General features: G+C 41.9%; 1 protein-coding gene and 1 long non-coding RNA gene across 13 annotated transcripts in view; both read right to left on the bottom strand.

Annotated features, from left to right (window-relative positions):
- RBMS3 (RNA binding motif single stranded interacting protein 3) overlaps positions 1–17,845 on the bottom strand; it is a gene marked incomplete at its 3' end in the record, with an annotated part of 702,635 nt that overhangs the window by 648,147 nt on the left and 36,643 nt on the right. The window lies entirely within an intron of this gene.
- The window catches only part of LOC308189710, a 36,770-nt gene continuing 29,538 nt past the window's right edge, over positions 10,614–17,845 (bottom strand). For both annotated transcript variants that reach the window (XR_013946529.1, XR_013946530.1), the window contains 2 exons: positions 13,339–13,376; positions 10,614–11,087 (listed from right to left, as the gene is read on the bottom strand). This is a non-coding gene — a long non-coding RNA (uncharacterized lncRNA). The remainder of the gene's footprint in view (positions 11,088–13,338; positions 13,377–17,845) is intronic.

Genomic DNA, 17,845 nt, shown 5'->3' with positions numbered 1-17,845 from the left:
CAAGATCAGCTGCTTCTGAGGTTGGCTTTTTGCCATTTTCAAAGTCATCCCAGAAAGAAACAAGAAATTAGGCAGCGTGTTAGCTTGCCAAATAAATGACATAAAAAAACTTTTAGTGCTGATCACATTGTTGTGTTTTCAGAAAAGGTGATAAATAAAAAGAGAAAAATATATATTGTATATTATACATGTAACGGAAAGGCTTTTTACACAGTCTTCATAATCTGTGGCACATCAGCTATTTTGTTCTCCAGATTCTTTCTCTCTCATAAAACTTCTCCAAAGAGCTGATATGCATCAAATTCTGAAGACCATAAAGTCCTTGTGAATTTAGCATCTTATCTTCCTTTCAGGTTAAGGGATGGGTTTGGTGACAGACAAAGGAGAAAGCATGGTGCATGTAACAAACTTAAAATGGGGTATTATGAGATTTTTGATGATCTATCACATTTCTGGTGAGCTAAACATAACTGTTCCCTAGAGAAGCACTTTCCAGAAGTACAATACTTTTCAAGCAATTGTCCAGGAGGAAAACATCATCCATCAAGATTGCAGATAAGCATGCTATGCATACACTGCAGACCTTCACCTTAGTTGTAGAAATTAGATGACTTTTGCTATCAGTACCAGCCCATTTCAGAGTAGCCCCTTGTGCCTGAGCCGTGGCACATCCTGCAAGCAGGTGAACTCACTGCGTTTCCGTGAAGATAGCCCAGCACCTGCTAAACCGGACGGAGGGAAAGCAACAAGGTCGCATTTCTTTTATCATGATATGATGTACCAGAACTCTAAGACAGGTCTAAGACATCAGAAAGAGAGGCTAAAAAAATAGTTTCATTTGACATATTGGTTTTGTGCCTTTCTAGATGCAGTGTGGAACAACTGCTTCAATTGGAAACTTCTACTGCAAGCCTACTGCTAAGGGAGGGCTTGAAAACGTGCAAGTATTTATCTCACTATCTGTAGGACTCCTGCATGCAGCTTGCTGTTAGAAACAGCTAGTTTTAAAGGGAGGGAAAAATCAAGGCATTCTAAATATTGCTAATTTCTGTTTGTCCTGAAAACACACCACAGCCAAACACAACATCCACTGCTGTTGTCTCAATTTCTGGTAACAGCAAGCTTCAATATAGGCCTAAATCATCTGCCACTGAAGTCAACGAGAGTGCTACTTTAATAGGAACAGCACTGGTCCCTGCTGTCAGTGCTGCCCTATAACAAGCATCAGCAGCCTTCCTTTGCACCCCTCACGTGAAATCCCAGTCCCTTCAAGCCCTTGCCTTAGTGCCACTGGCTAAACAGAAAGCAAAGCGCAAACACTGGGTATTTCCTTCATCTTAGTTTTTTTTTGTTGTTGTTGTTGTTGTTTTGTTTTTTCAACAGAGCAAAACAGACAGCCCATGAACTTCCATCCGGAATAGGGTGTGCTAAACTCATCTGCTCCAGCCTCTCCAGCAAGTAGCCTTGCTGCTAGGCTCAGTGCTGGCTGCCAGCTCCAACCCGACGGACTGGGCTTCCCGGCAGTTTTCAGATGCTGCAGCCCCTTGGCTCCCTGAAAAACAACCCCCAGAACCCATTCCCTGCCCTCTGTTTTGGACATCCCTCACCCTGAACGTTATTTCTGTGATGCAGACAGCAGGTTCCATGCAATTTGCAGCAGCTGACAATTGTGGCTCGACACAAATAGTAGCTTATTTGACGACAGCTCCGCCTTGACCACCCCATTGCAGGGGAGTAATGTATTTGGCATGGGACTCACCTGGCTGACTTTATTCCCAGGTTAGGGCATGCTATCTAAACTAACCAGCTAACTCCTGTTTTAATCAGTGAGGAGACGGGCAGCTGAAGATTCATTTAATTCCTGCACAAACATCTAAATTAAGTGCAATGAATTTCCCTCCTTAACTCATTGACTGCAGAGGAAACCCAGAGAATTAGCTCAGGCTGCTCGCTTCCCTTTTTAGGTCTGGTTAAGCACTAGTTACATGATCTGAGCCCCACGCAATAGTGTCAGATCCCAGTGGGGATCTGATTGGCTTATATATTCCAAAAGATTTCAAATATCTTCTTAGTGGCTCTCTGTTTACCCAAATCACCATATGTTCTGTAACTTCCAGCCAACCTCTAAGAAGTCTAGCTGAGGTGTTCAAATGTCTTAATCTGCTCCTCTTAGAAAGAGGAAAAATATGTTTTACAAGATAATACAGAAGAGTCCATCTTTTCATATGACAAACACAGCAATACCTTGTTTTATGTTCGGTTTCATGCATAGGAAAAGAGGTGCCTGTATTTTTCAAAGCATTATATTTTCCAGTGTGACTTCTCATCAGGCCTTTAAATCTGGACGTAGCTTTTGCTTTGTCAGCCGACTGAACGTCCAAGTAATTTTATAATTGGTGTCGGCGTTCAACCGAAGGAATGGAGTCTCAGGTATTTTGGGGTAACACAACATTTTTGGTAACAATTTTTAAGCATACTAAAAATTATAATGCAGGAAACTGTAGTTGCATGCTACATCTTCCAAATGAGAACAAAGTAATGAATTAGTGGGTAAAACTCTGAAATGCTGACAACTGCAAGCTAGACTTCTGTAATGTACTGGCAGCATGGTTAACAGCCTGCAACCAAAATGTCTTATAATCTTTATGTGAACCATCAATTTATGCCTTTAAACTTACACAGCTATTATACTGTCAGATTTTTTTCCTTGCCAAAGCTTACTTTATTTTCCTGGGCAAATTCTACACTAACAAAATGTTGGCCTGGGGCTGTTAGAAGAAACAGATATATAAAGAGAAGAAATGAACATCCAACTTAGTAGCCGTTCACACCAGATAAAGTAGGTCTATCTTGCATGTTGAGATGTTGGAAGGGCAAAGTACCAGCAAGAATAATTAAGAGTAAAAGCAGTAAAAGCCATGCATCATGTTATCTTACACCCTCTTTAACCCCCTGATTTTCCTTTAGCATGTTCCCAGTCAGATTTCCTTGCATGTCACTTACGTACTAACTATTTACATGTTCCATGTGAAAATAGTGCCAGCTGAATTGTCTGCAGGTTGCACTAATTTCTAACAGTGTGACTGCTGAGACACAGGTTTTGTGAAAAACAGGATAAAGGAGGACTTTCTTCAGAGTCCTGTCATGGAGAAAGAAGTTAGGAGATGTCGCTTTTTCGTTATTTTTTTTTTCTACTGTTCTATTAGAGTACCCTCGGGAAGTTCCCAGGTCTGGCGAAATGTAAGGACAAGATATGAGCATAAGCTCACTGAGACATCTGCTACTTTCTACTGCTGCAGACAGGGCATGGGCAACCTGGCCTTTCACTCACAGTGGCCAGTTTGTGGCCACTCTTATATCCACTAATTCCTATCTGATGACATAGACCCACTAGCCTACAATCCAAGGCAGCCCTAGGGCCATGCCTGGCATGCAACAAGCTCCAAACCAGCCCTAAGTCATGTTTTCTCCCTGCAGAAACCTATGCCAAGACCTTGTCTTTTTGAAATCTCCGCTATAACATTTCATGGCCATTCCAAAAGACACCACTGCTTACAGACTGTAGTTATAAAATACTATCCCATAAACTCTGAAAACTATTCAGGGACTATAAAATTGTTACAACAACTCCCTCTTGTATTATTCACCAAAAATAAAAGGGGGAGGGAAGAGGAATAGAAATTCAAACTCCATGCAGGAAAGATAGTGAGTACGTATTTACTTGATGCTAATTAACTCCACCTCTGTGTGACCCTCAGTTCTTTGAAGGTGTCAATCTAGGTGTTAATTACTGAAAAGTAAAATTTAGCCATTTTTAAAAGGCAGAAAAAAATAATCCCGAGTGAGAAACGTAAACTGCAAATCTTAAAACAAGATATTCCAAAAAATCTTACAAGTATATTCTGACAGAAATAAATGGCTTTAAGATCTAAAGAGTGCACTTTGTTTTTATGTTGATAGGGTGAGATCTTATTCCCCAAAAAAGCCAATGGAAATTTTGACATCAATTTCAATAGTGGCAGAATTTCATTCCCTGAGTTAAATAAAATTTATTTGATTTTCATGTTAAATGCAGAGAAAAATACTGCTCAGGTTTCCTGCTAATCCAGACTTAGAGTTCCTGCATCGTTACAGCAAGAGAGTTGGTAACCTCAGATCTTTTCTCTACTGTACAAAAATGACCCAATTTCCCACATTCTTTTGAATACTAACTCTCTGAAGCCTGTGATGTAAAGAAGAACCGCTATGTTGCTCTTTGAGTTTCACTCAATATTCCGACTGCAGTCTTTGTAAGTCTGCAAGAATTTACATTCATTGTCTCTCCAGAGTCACTTGCAAAATGATTTCCAAAAAAATCTCTCTTTCAACTACTATCAGACACTGTAATACAGGAACAAGGAATTCCTGGACCAACGGCCAGATACAGTCTGCAACTTAATTTCAGGCAGACTACAGACAAATGATTTTGCTTGTGTGTGTATTTATTATTGGATAAAAAACAAAGGTGCTTATTAACATGCGACTTGACAAATGTCTCTGAAGACCTAGCTGGACCTTGTTAAGGAAAAGTCCTCTGCCCTAGGTCAAATAAGCTGTAATTCAGCATTACATCTACCAACCAAGCAAGACAGAAACACGATATTGCAGAATATTACACAATAGACAAATGCTGTATTCCAATGTGATTGTCAAGTGGGCTTGCTGTGGTGGTGCAAAGGGCACCACCAGCAGACAAAGAGGTTACTCAACACTGGCAGCTTCACTTCAGTCAATGGCAAAGATGGGGAGAGAGGGGGAGAGAGGGGGAGAAATGACTCTGCCTAAGCGTCATAGTCCAGGGGAGATTTGGGAACTGCCAGGAAAAAAAGAAACAAAGACAACAACACAAAAACCAGTACCCTTTTGCTTTCAAACTGTGTGCATTTGATATAGAAAAAAGGGAAGAGACAAAATGAATCTAAGACCCCACAATGTCATTCCTACAAATGTCTTTTTTAAGCAGAACTGTACTTTGATATCAAGCAACATTAAAAGTGATTGCAATAGATTAAGAAGAAAAAAAATGTTCAGAACTGTAGGAAGTCGCTTACACCCTAACATTACTTGACGTGAACCATCTTTTATTTGTTTAGGTTGTTGCAGTTTCCTGCTATCAGTCACTGATACATGACTGTCATGATGTAAGAGCCAACTGCCATGTCATAGCTGTGGATGTTTTAAAGTTCCTTGGGTTGTGAGGTGGGGGGGAAAAAATGGAAAGAAAGAAGGAAGGAAGGAAGGAAGGAAGCAAGGAAGCAAGGAAGCAAGCGGCGAGCCAGGTGAAGAGAAGAGGTGGAGAGGCAAACAAAAGAGGGAAGGGAAAATGTAATGGATTTACATCGTCACCCTTCATAAATCTTGATCATGTCTTCAACAAGATCTAGAAAAATCACAGTTTCACTCCGGGACAGGGATGTTCATTACGCAAGTTCAAACTGTATGAAAAATTACTGTGGGAAAATCATTCACAATTGATTTATGGCTAAATTGAGAGAAGTGGAAGTGCCATGGCCAACTGGCCGCCTTCAAAATATCTTCCAATCTTGCACCCACACTAAAAACTTAGCACAAAGCTGCTTCTACCATGTGAGTAACCAAACACAAGGTATTAACCCAGCACATCCCATTAATCATTGCAGCTACCTAGGAATGAGACCAGCAATAAAATGGAGAAAGGGGAGAAATGAATAATTTAGTAATTGATCTCTATCTGGAAAAAATACACCATTCTAAAATAAACACTTCTCTCCTCATAAGCCTGAGAAAGTCCTTAACAATATTTACATTTAAAAATCTAATTAATTTATTCATGTTTCTTTAAGAAAGAAAAAAAAAGGAAAAATCTGTCAGAGGGAATAATCAGGCTGCAGAATTTCTGTTCGCCTTATTTAAAAATATATATCTAATTTCGCGAGGGCTGTTTAGAGCAAGCTGAGCAGAGGGAAGGCTTTGTGTGACAGATCTTTCCAGAGATCAGCTGTTTGATGTCTCCATATACTTCAAATCAATACAAAGGGCACATGGATGTTTAGATTAGTATCTGTGTTCCAAGAAGTGCCAAAATACCTAAGGCCTTGCATTAGCTTCTATGCTCTCCAGCAAGTTTCAGCAACAGCCACGTCACTTTAGAGCTGCATCATGCCTCTAGGAAGACTTAACTCATGCGCTGCCATGGCACAGGGAGCGTGTGGACCCAGAGCAGTGGCCAAATATTTGGGAAAGGAAGGGAAAAAGGATGAGGAACAGTTCTTAGATGAACAGTTTCTCAAAGCAGCAGTCATCCTTCTGACACTGTGATGGGAACTATGACCCACTGGGGAAAGAGCCATCTACGTAGGCCTCTGAAAGAAGGAGGTCACGAAAGCCACTGAAAAAAATGTGCCTTGTTCTTTTTGCATCCTACTGAACAACACCCTGTGATGTTTCTCTACAAATTCATACGAGCACACCCCCACACACACATTTGTTTCGTATATACCTAAGCAAGTGGCTTTAGGCCAGCTAATTAAGCAATGAAACGCACAGCTTTTTTTCCAAAGCACATGAATTAGAATCATGAAATATTGCATATTAGAAAAGAGATTGTAAATGTGGAAGTTGCACAGTAGCTGAATGGCACTGTAATAGCACAAGCACTAGACATCTCTATCAAAGGCTTTTTTTTTTTTTTTTTGGATAAATGAGCACAGTACACTAAATTATTAACTTCTCTTATAGAATGTAAACAGGATTTCAGAAGGATGAATCAGGTAAAATTCAAGTAACAGTTTAAAAACTGGAGCATGAAGTAACTAAGCAACAGCCCCTCTGAAGCTGCACTTTTGTCAGGAGTTAGGCTTTTGTAAGGACTGCTGCTGTAGCCCATCCTCTCCCCCTCTTAAAACCTTATTAAAGTTGAATTTATGACATGAATTTTCAAATGTTAGTATCACCTCCCCGATTAGCCCCACTTAGTATCTTTTTGAACAGTTGCTAAGTTTCATCCAGTGTCCCTGCGGGTCTGTGCCATGGTAAGAGAAGAGGGGATGTTCCTGACTGCTCCTCTCCAACATATTTAGTATCCTTCACACTGTACCATTTCTACTCTTCTGTATCTTCCAAAGTAAAAGGTTTGGCCTCTATTCCATCGGGAGTTTTCCCAGGCTCTTGAGTATTCTTGTCACCCTTTTCCTAATGCCCTTCTTTCAGCCACGTCATTTTTGAGCTGGGGAGGCCACCATTGCACACTGTGCTCTAGCTGAGACCTCCGGCACTGGCTTTACACAAAAAGCTCTATGATACCCTCCCAGTTATTCAATATCTCAACATTCCTGAATGATAAGCAACCTAATACTGCAGTTGGGTTTTGATCACGGCTGTAATTTGAGTAAGTGTCCCCGCTGATCTCCTCTGGATCCCGCAGGACTGCTCCCGCTCTCCCTCCCAGCCAGTCTCACCTGCGTTGTTCACCTCTTCCATTCAATCTCTCTCCACCACTGTTCTGCCCATTTTCCGGGCAACTTTACAGTTCTTTGAAAGCATTCATAGCCTGTACTGCTTCTGAACAGACCAAATAATTGTTTCCACTACAGATTTTGCTATTTTACTGCTCCAGCCCTCCCTCAATACCAGCAACAAACAGGTTAACAACAGGAATCTCAGCCAATTTGCAGATGTCCAAATCCAAACTTCAGTCTCCTTCTACTTCAGCAGATTAGGCTAACCCTCTGCTTTTCCCCTGCTCCCCAGCTTGCAGCCATAACAGCATTCTGCCTCTGACTCCACAGCATCGTAGTTGCTGAAATCCTTTGTCCAGAGCTTTGTCACAGACCAGCCGCTCACAGCATTTGGTTTGCAATTACTCACAGCTCCTCCAGCACAGTCTCCATTCTAGGAGATCACTGAGACGTCAGCTCGCATTGTAAAATACATGCTGGTGGACTACATCATGCCATAATCTCTCTGGTACTTTACTATTGTTTCTAAATGAGGATTTCAAGTTGGTTGCCAGGTCCAGATGCAATGTGTTACTTAAATACATCACTGAATTAGCTAACTATGCCTGTAGTTGATTCACAGGCAAAGCTCTGTTTTCAGCAGAATTTATTGAAGAGACACAAACCTCAGATCACTGCTAAACCCAGCCACAAATCAAAGTCCTCTAGCATATGGGACCAATCAGTCTAGCAGAGGTTTGCTGCTGGAGCACTCGGCAGTGCATGCTGGAGTCACAGCCATTCGCCAAAGCATTTCTTCTCCCAGGGCTCTGCTAGTGCCAGTAGTGCCCTGCTCTCCTTCCCAGACTTGCCACGCACCCGTGCAGGGCCACTGCTGTTTCTGTATTACTTCTGGGATCCCAAATGTGCCCTGCTCTTCTAGAAGTCCTTCAAGGACTCCTCTTGCCTTACAGCCCTCCAGGTGTTGTACTGCCGTCTTCCAGAAGAGTAATGGCCAGGCCCAGTAGCTAAGCAGCAAATGGCTGCCATGCAGGAATTTGACGTTTTGGTAGAGGACGGGAATCAGGAGCGCATGAAGAACAGGAAAAATGAACAGGATGCCATCTTCCACGATCTCTGCTGCACTGAGGAGGCAGCTATGTCAAGGAGTTGTATTTAACCCTACCCTGAGGAAAGGTAACGCGGATGCTGTGTGCCTCTGAGGATGGACACAGGGAAAGAACAAGCCAGAAGAATACCACTGACACAACTACCATTTGGGGAGAAGGAAGGAGAGGAGAAAAGAAGACTTAACATGTATGAAATGGTCCAACTTCACTTCCATCATCTTGGAGGGAGTCAGAAACTACTGAAGCCAGACTAGAGGCCAACATGACATAAAGGTTATTGTAAATGATAGCCATAATAAAAAATGCCATAAAATTACAAGGAGGCACTGGTGTTATTATACTTTCCCAATGAAATTTCAGCACTGAAAAAATCACATGCATAGCCACACTCTGAAGTCTGTCGGACAGCCCTCACAACGGAAGCGCTGCTTCCTCGGGACTCAGTCCTTCCCTGACTTGCTCTGCTCTCCCTGCTCGCTTGCAGCAGCAGGGCCGGGACCTCGGCGCCTTTGTCCCATGTGAGCACTCACACGGTCAGCAGGAGGAACGGCAATGCTCTGCCCAAGATCCCTGACCTGCACACCTCGTTTGTTCACAAGTTTGCAGTGTTGCAGAATGTCTCATTATTTAACCAATTACCACCACGCCGATTGAAATGTTGCTCAGATGTAAGCACTTTTTGTTTATTTACCCCGAACTATACAGCACACAGAGCGAAAGGAGAAGAACAGCAAGCCCTACGTGTCTGCCTCCCCTTCTCCATCACAGCTGTATTTCATCTCACTCACCCTCGAGTCACCATCTCGCAGTCAGGAGAGCGGCTCTGCTCCCAGCATGCTCCCCATTTGCCTGTCAGTTCAGCATGATGGGTGCTGAGTAACCCTCCTTCTTCCTTACGCCAGCATCTTTAAGGCTTTAATATTCTGTTTGATCTGAGGTTGTGGGAGGAGTAAGCCATCTTCTGTCTGGGTTATTAACTAGGTAGGGAATACTCCCCATGAAATATATTCCCCAGCATTTCCTTTAGATCTCTTATCCATGCCATTGTGCTGCGGTTTTGTTTTGTGCGTGTGTGGTTGTTTTTCTTGTTTGTTTTTCTTTCTTTTCTTTTCTTAAATAAGACTTTCATTTATTTATTTATTTAATGTTACACATTCTGGCAAGTAGATATAATGCAAATAATCTGAGAGCCAATGTTATTTATAACATTACTGCACATAACACCCTCATTCTCCCCACCAGCCTTTTACTCTATAAAAATATACAAGAGTAAACAGGCACTCCATAAAAAGAAACCCGGACACCCAGTGTTAAGACTGAACAGCTAAGAACTTAGCAGCAGCAAATATAACCTCACCTCCTTGTGAATAATGCCTTGCTATTTAGTCTGGTTACATGATGACGCACTGTACTGCAAATACTATGCTGAGGTTATCAGCTTTCTTCTACAATCTTCAATACAAATCAAGAAAATTATGTATACAGAGGCCAAACAACCCATTTGAAAGGCTGGGAAATATATATATATATATACTTGAAAATCAAGAGTGTTGTAGAAGAAAAAAATAATTATACAAATCAGAATGAACATGCTGAAGCGTAGGTAATATAATGTAGAAAAAATGGCACGTACTTCAAAAGGCAAGATGTCATTGCATATGAAAGGAAAGGAAATAAAACAAGGAACTACTTTAACTAAACAGCTTTGTCCAACTCTTTGCCCTGGCCTTGTGAGCAGTGAAGGTTCGTATCAGTTGTCTTCGCAGCTTCTTCGGAAGTAACAATACAGGGATAAGAGTGTGACCTTAAATAGAAACATCTAATATCCAAGTTTCCTGCTCAACACAGATGAGGCATATCCTTCGTTAACAAGGTGGGCTTCCTTTTTTATAGACTCAATATTTTCAGAGCACTTGGCCAAAAGTCCCAACAGTCCTGTCACCGGGTTGAAAAATGAAGAGGGGGTGCCCATCTGTTTGTTTTGTGTTGTCTCATGAAGAACATCCTTAGAAGAATTTTACAGGAAAGCTTTTAGAGAAAATAAAAATATTTATTTTTTCCTCTAGTGAGGATTTCTGGGTTCACACTGACATTTGACTTAGCAGTTATTTAGCATGCTGTACACCATATTTCACTTACAACAACAGTGGATACAATAAGGTTCTCTTCCCCCAGAAGATGACAGCAGGGTACATGTTTCACAGGAAATTACATTTTCTCAAGGTCTGGGGGTGTGCTTTTTTTGTTTGTTTATTTTGATTTGTTGTGGGCTTTTTGTTTAATTTTTAAGGCTCAAATGAAGGAAATATGTTGGGAAGAAAGGTTCTATGGTGATACTGACACTGAGTCTGGATGTAGAAAATGTATTTCTATAATACATTAAATATCCTACCACGTTCAAACAAACACACAATAACATTTATGTGCAAAGAAGCCATAGTCACAGCTCTGAAACCTCCTCTAGAATTTGCTTCAGCAGCAGATTTCAGTCATCACCAGACGCCTGTAAGACAAAAGAATAAGGAGCAATGTTAGCAGAGAGACAACTTCTCCCATTCAGTTTGCTGCCCAACAGGACTTGCAAGAGCCTTCAACATCTATCAGTATGGAAAACTACTTTGGCTCCCTGTCCTGCACAGCTCTGTGATAAGGAGGCGAATGAGATCTGTTTTATCCGTTATCTAGGTGTACAGCAGGGCAGTGGGGCTATCCAGGAGGACACCCATGAGTACCCCAAACTAGAAAAGACTGACATAGCATCATGTTTTGGGATTACGTTACTCACGTTGTTAAGGGCTTGCTGGGAAAACGTTAAGACAGCAAGCATGCATTTGTAATACACCACCTAGCTTACCGAAAGGCGCCGTAAAACCTTTTAAACAGACACAACAGCAAAAACAATTAAGGGAACTCCTTCAGTTCAGAGCTACCTGGGGTGAGCACATGAACTGGCGTACAAGCTGCCCAGAGGCCCTGGAGAGCAGTTGCTGAATTAGCAGGGAACGGAGCGACTAATTGGTGATTGTTTATCAAATAATACAGCAGCTATCACACTGTACTCTAAGGGGGAGGGAAGAATAAAGCTGTATTGGGTGCCACTACTGTGAACTTAGCATATTCCTGAGATATGTAAGACATATTCTTCAATGCTTTAAAGTGTCCATATGCAGACGAGACAGAGGTAGGCAGGAGGCACATTTAAAAGTGCATTTATTTCAAATGCCTCTGCTAGTTCAAAGGACTCAAACATAAACAGTTGTCTAAAAAAAATAGATGCATTTTGAAGAGGGAGAGGAGAATTTATCACTTTTGAGGTGGGAGGAAGGGATGGAAAATACAGTGCTAATTAATATAAAGCCTTCTCTGTCCCTGCTGCCCCTTTGTCCCCAAAAATGCGAAATCAAGAGCCTTCTCTGCCATGCTCTCTCAACACTCTTGGCACATACATCTTTCTCTGTCTCTCTTGCACTTACACACTCTCTCTCTCCATAAAGGGGCATGAAATGAGAAATTTTAGCAAGGTTTCTTTACAGAAGAGAGCCTTGGCTTCAAGCCCAGTATACAGATGTGGGAGGCAGTCTTGAAAGAGAGACTCCCTCAGCACTGCCCAAGGAAGTGGTACTCCTCATGGGCCAGAAGCCAGGCTCGCTGGGACGCACTGTGTCAAGCCCCACCAGTATTACCTATTTCCTCAGAGACAATAAATGCCCAGGAAGGTAAAAACATCAGCATGATGCTGTCTTGAATTTTTCTCAGCTTGAACTTTAGGCAAAAATGAGCACATGTTGAGAGGAACGGTCGAAAAAAAAAAAAAAAAAAAAAAAAACAGAACTTGTGGCATCCCTGGATTTGGTATTTACTTTTCACATACCATCTCCAGTTATAAGAATTAGCCAGTTTAATACTGAGAATTGTTTGTTATCTTTAGCTTCAGATAGATTATTTCTTTTCAGCAAGTCCTTGTAAGACTCTTGTAATAGTTTATTGCCATAGTTATACAAGCATAGACAATTTACACTAGGAAAAAAAAACCTTTTGCAGGTACAGTTTTACATCATTTCCATGAGCAAATTAAGTCGTCTGAGAAAAAAATCCTTTTTTCCTCTAGTGTAACTTCATATATATTAGGGCTTTTGCTAGCATAGCAATGATGACAAAAATATAATAAATCCCTTCCTGACACAGCTGTGCCAGCAAGACTAAAGCCTTAGTCTCAATGAGATTGAACTACTTCGTATTTCAGCAACATTTAGATCTATTGATGCTTCAGTTTCTACAAATAATACAGGCTTTTTCCCTCACAGAACAGTGCATCTTCCCCAGTTGCCTGGCCTGTCCATGCTCTGGTAACCGGTGGTCTGCTGGGCTACCTTTACAATATTATCAAGTATTCAACTGTATGCTCACTAAAGCCATTGAAAAAGTGACTATTATATATAGTTTAAAAAAAATACCACCAACAAAACCTTTATCTCCATCACACACACAGATGCTCCACAATTTCTGCTGGGCCCCCAGCCCCAGCTTATAGCCAACTCTAACCCACTTGTAGGTATTGCAGTAGTAAACACTGTCCCACATGGTTGCAATGTATGTTTGCTTTAGTTACATCTTTCCCTTCTGTTTTAAAATGCACAATATAAACCAAATGCATCTAGTTTCTGAAGCTGTACTTCGACTTTGAACGTATGAGGAGGTAAAGAAAACAGCCAGCTCTTTTTCTTTTTTTCTGTAATTAAGAGGGAATTTCTTACCATGCCCAATGAAATCCAGAATGTTTCAGTGCAGATGCCTGAAAAAGAGAAAACAGTCTTTAAAAGACAGTCTTTTGCTCAACGAAAGTCTAACTCTGAAGAAACTATTGCCAGCATAATTCTATAGGTTGAGTTAAATAAATAAATACTTATCTGATGAATTGTTGCCTGGAATCCTTTTGTGCTTGTATCTCTTGAGTTAGAGGCCATATTAAAAAAAGCGCACAGGAGATTTGAAATCTGAGGACAACCTAAAGCTTGGTTCTAAGAAGTCTCAATGCACCAGTACTTTCCCGTGGCGTGGGTGAGACAGGTTTAGTCATCAGGTGTGACAGAGAGCAGTCTGTTGCAATCCAACATTACATGGAGAGCCAACTAGAAAGCAACGTATTTAGCACATACACTGCACACATCACAGTACCCTCAATAAAAAGAAAATCAGGTGTTTCAATGCACAGGTTTTATTCATGCCAGCTGCATTCCGGTCTCTCTGAAAAGCTATAGCAAGTGCCTGGACACAAAGATGATCAATAGTCAGATTTTTGCCAGACATCAACATCACTGTTACGTACATGAAATACTACTGTCCTCTGTACAGGTATTAAGATAAAAAGACCCTCTGAAAGTATTAGAATATCTGCACAAATTAGGACTTCACCTAGTATGCATTTTCCTTCATCTCAACTTTAAGAAAAAAAAAAATCTTCTGCCTCTCTCTTCTGCAAGGACTCCCACTGAAATTTTTCCAAAAAACTCAAACTGACTTTTCAGGGCAGCAGCTTTCTTTGTTACATGCTTAGACAATACCTGCCATAGGATGGGTGTAATTACACAGGAATAGCCAGACAGGATCAGTTCAGAGGCTGAGGAAGTCAACTGTTCTATCTAGGCTCATAATTTATCCTTTCTCCTCCTCTGGCAAGTGCCAACAGACTCCCAAGCTCTGGGCCTTCCCATCTCCCCACAGTCTCTGCATTTTTGTACACAAGAGTCACCAGGAGAGTTTTTTTAAGGGATATGTCCAAACACCATTGTCAGCACGTGAACTTTTGGCATCTACAATATCCCTGGGCAATTTCACAGCTATAGGAAGTCCTTTTTGCTTGTTTTAAACTTGTCACCTAACCATCCGCTTGAGGCTGCCTGGCTCCCACGGTATGGGAAAGTGAACAGTCATTTTCCATTTGCTTTCTTCATGCCACTTGAGAGTTTACAGCCCTTCATTTTCTTCCTGCTCAGACAGGAGGTTGAAAATCCCCAAGAGTTTAGCCGTTTTCCATACAGGAGTCACCCACATCTTTTATTGATGTTTTCTGTATTTTCTCCCCTTCTCCTGCATCTTTGTGAGATGAAGGAGTAAGGATGCAATGGTCAAGTGCACCACACACTTATATTGTAGCGTAAAGATCTTTCAGTTTTGTCCGTTATTCCTCTCCCAATAATTCTTAGCATTCAGTAGTCCTTTTTTCTTTTTTTTTTCCTTATTCCTCCTGCACATTCGGCAGGCTTTTTGTACAATTGTTATAACCCAAGGTTTCTTCCCCGGTGATAATTTAGATTCCATCACTGTGTATTTCAGTTTAGGATTTTCTCCTGCTCTGCACTGTTCTGCATTCATCAACACTGAATTTCATCTGCTGGGTCACCCTCCAGTCACTCTGCAATGTGAGGCCATTCTGCAGCACCCAGCATGTCCTCACCTCAGCTATCCTGCCTGATGGGGTGTCATCAGGACACTCCTTTGTCTCATTCTCCATCTCTCTCAGGAACACGCTGGAACAGCACCAGTCTGGATGGAGATGTCCCAGGTCACCTCCACCCCTCTGTTAAAAGCTGGCTCCTGAACTGAAACGATTACTAATCCAGGTAAGGACCTTACCCATTATCCAATGGCAGCTTGACTTCATAAAAAGTTTTTGAGGAAGTATACATGGGGAAAAAAAAAACTTAGAATTTTGTTTATTTGACTATTCCTATTTTCATCTTTCTTGTTTTAGAAAAGCTACAGTGCTCTTCTCCCAGTTTCATCCTTCTTGTACATGGCACGGCAGAGTGTGCTCACGCACAGGTTGAACAATGCTACATATTCTTTCACTGGCTGAGCTCTATTTTAAATGACATGTTTACACAAACCCTCTGGTTTTGAATGTCATTCAAACAACACAACGCCACATATGGTTTCCCAGTGTTCAAGAGCAGCTCAAAAGTCCCAATTTAGACTCTGAGGCCCACCAAATAAAAAGGAATGCAGCGCATATGTTCCCAGAGCTAGCTCAGCAAATGTAGGCTGCAGAAGTTCAGAGGAAGAGCAAAATCACCAACCCTGCTTACTAAATACGACAGTAGATGAATAAGTCTAATTTTCTAAATAAGAATAATTGGCTCAAATATAATGCCAATAACCCTTCGGGGGACGCAGAGATGGTGAGTGCCTTTGAGAGTAATAAAGGAGACAATTCTTATTGCATGCATGTACTTAAACTATAGAAACCCATTACGAGAATTGTAATTCCAATTATTTGGCTAAAGCTGGCTACCCTGAATCAGCAAACAAAACGCACAGGTAAGGCAAAGAAGAAAACAAAGGAGCTGCAGTGGGAGGCAGCAACCCGGCCTCGGCAAAGCACAGCTCCAGGGCCACCGGGCCAGCACGTGGGCGGTGGCTGGGATGCAAGGCTTTAGGGCCAGGACCTCCACCATGCTAAGCACAGGCCCATGGCACGGAGATCCTCACACCAGGCTGAGCTGGCTGGCTGCTCCTGGCGGGCTGGTGCTCAGGCCTCATTGCCATTACCCAGGTACTGCACCAGGAGCGGGGAAGAATTGCTCATAAGCAATCGAGGGTCAGAGGCGTCGAGAGAAAAAGGTAAAACCTGAACAAAATTTGTCTTCATAAGATTATGAGTGTGCCTTCTCCAGCAGCGCTCCGCATACCACATCCTTCAGCACAGAAGTAGCCGGTGCTTTGTCCTCCCAGGAGACTACGCCAGTGGCTGGTCAACACCGGAGCTAAAGGATGCACTTACTCATTTCACACTCCCTCTAGATTTCCCCCGGGCACGCAGAGGAAACCCCAGCCTTCCCTTTTTAAGGAAATAAACCCTTTGGGAAGAGAGCAGTCAGCCCCTTGCCAGCCCGCCCAGGACCGAGTCTCCTGCAGTACACATCCCCAGGACAGTGCAGCACGGAGCAGGGAGTGGATTCAGCCCAGCTCATTCACCATTTAAAAATTAATGGCAAATGCAGCCTCTCTAGCTATAGATAAGTCACCCCAGAGACCTCTGGAAACTAATGTCAGCCCTCCAACTCCTGTTCCTATTACAGCGTTAATCTTAGAGGCTGATCCGCACACCAGTAAATGCTTAAAGAGGCCTGGTAGCTCCACCAGAGGGCTGATTCTCACTCAGCTCACATACACAGAAAGGTAAATGCAACATAGCAATACACACATTCCACTATCAAAGACCGACTTAGAAGTGTCACATTTTTAATATCACATACTTATTTACCGACGCCTGCCTTAGTAGGCATATGTAACCTAATACTGTATTTTACTGATATTGCAGATGGTATAACCAATCTCCTAAACTCTCTACACTCTCAAAGGATTAGTATGATGTGTAGAGCAGTTTTAGCTTACAAAGCACTACTTTAGTGTGTAGGGTTATTGATTTAACTTAAAAATTCTGCTATATAGTGTAGTTTTACTGATTTACCTTTTACTGTAGTGTAAGAATATCTTTTCTCCCCTAAAAACTTTGACACACTTCATTATCCAGTACAAAATATTGCTCCAGGTAGGATTTCAGGGCAGGCATTCGGTAATCAAAATTATGGACTTTTTGAAAAATTCTGTGTCGCAGGTCTCCTCCCTCCTTCCTCGTGTCATTTTTACTAAATAAACCTGGCATGCTCCCTAAGCTTTTTGCTACAAATTTCTTAGAGAAGCACCCACAGTTATATGCCAGCACATCACCTCTCTTCTTCCAGCCTCAAGCCTTTAAGCCAGAAATCTGTTTTGTTATAGGGCAGATACTGACAGGGGGGAGTTTGTGCCCCATCTGAAATACTTCCCAAATGTGCTGATACATTTTCCTTCTTCTCAGCCATAATAGTCGTTCAAATCTCTAGTCTCCTCTCCTCTTGATTGCTGCAGGGATCTCCTGTGTTGTCCCCAGTCCCAGCTCACACAGTTCCAGCACATATGGGAAGCTGCAGCTGAATGGTGCATACACATGACAGCAAAAAGATAATCCCATGACATTGCTGAAAGCTTATTTTGAAAGCATACTTTAAAAACAAGATCAAACCCCAGAACCACTGCTTATGGCATTTTTCTAGCCTTTCTTTATGACCAACTGTGTCTGCAGCCATGCAACTCGAACTCTGACCTTCTTCCCTGCACCACTTTCCATTTTTATCTGTCTTCAAGCAAGTATATTCTCTTATGTTAATTATTCTGTTTAAATCCTCCTTTATTCTGCTATATTAATCACTTCCCCCCAGT

The sequence above is a fragment of the Anser brachyrhynchus genome (genome assembly GCF_964034855.1).
Source record: "Anser brachyrhynchus genome assembly, chromosome: 2".
Lineage (NCBI taxonomy): Eukaryota > Metazoa > Chordata > Aves > Anseriformes > Anatidae > Anser > Anser brachyrhynchus.
Note: the sequence above shows the minus strand (reverse complement) of the source record. Positions and strands in the feature narration are given on the sequence as shown.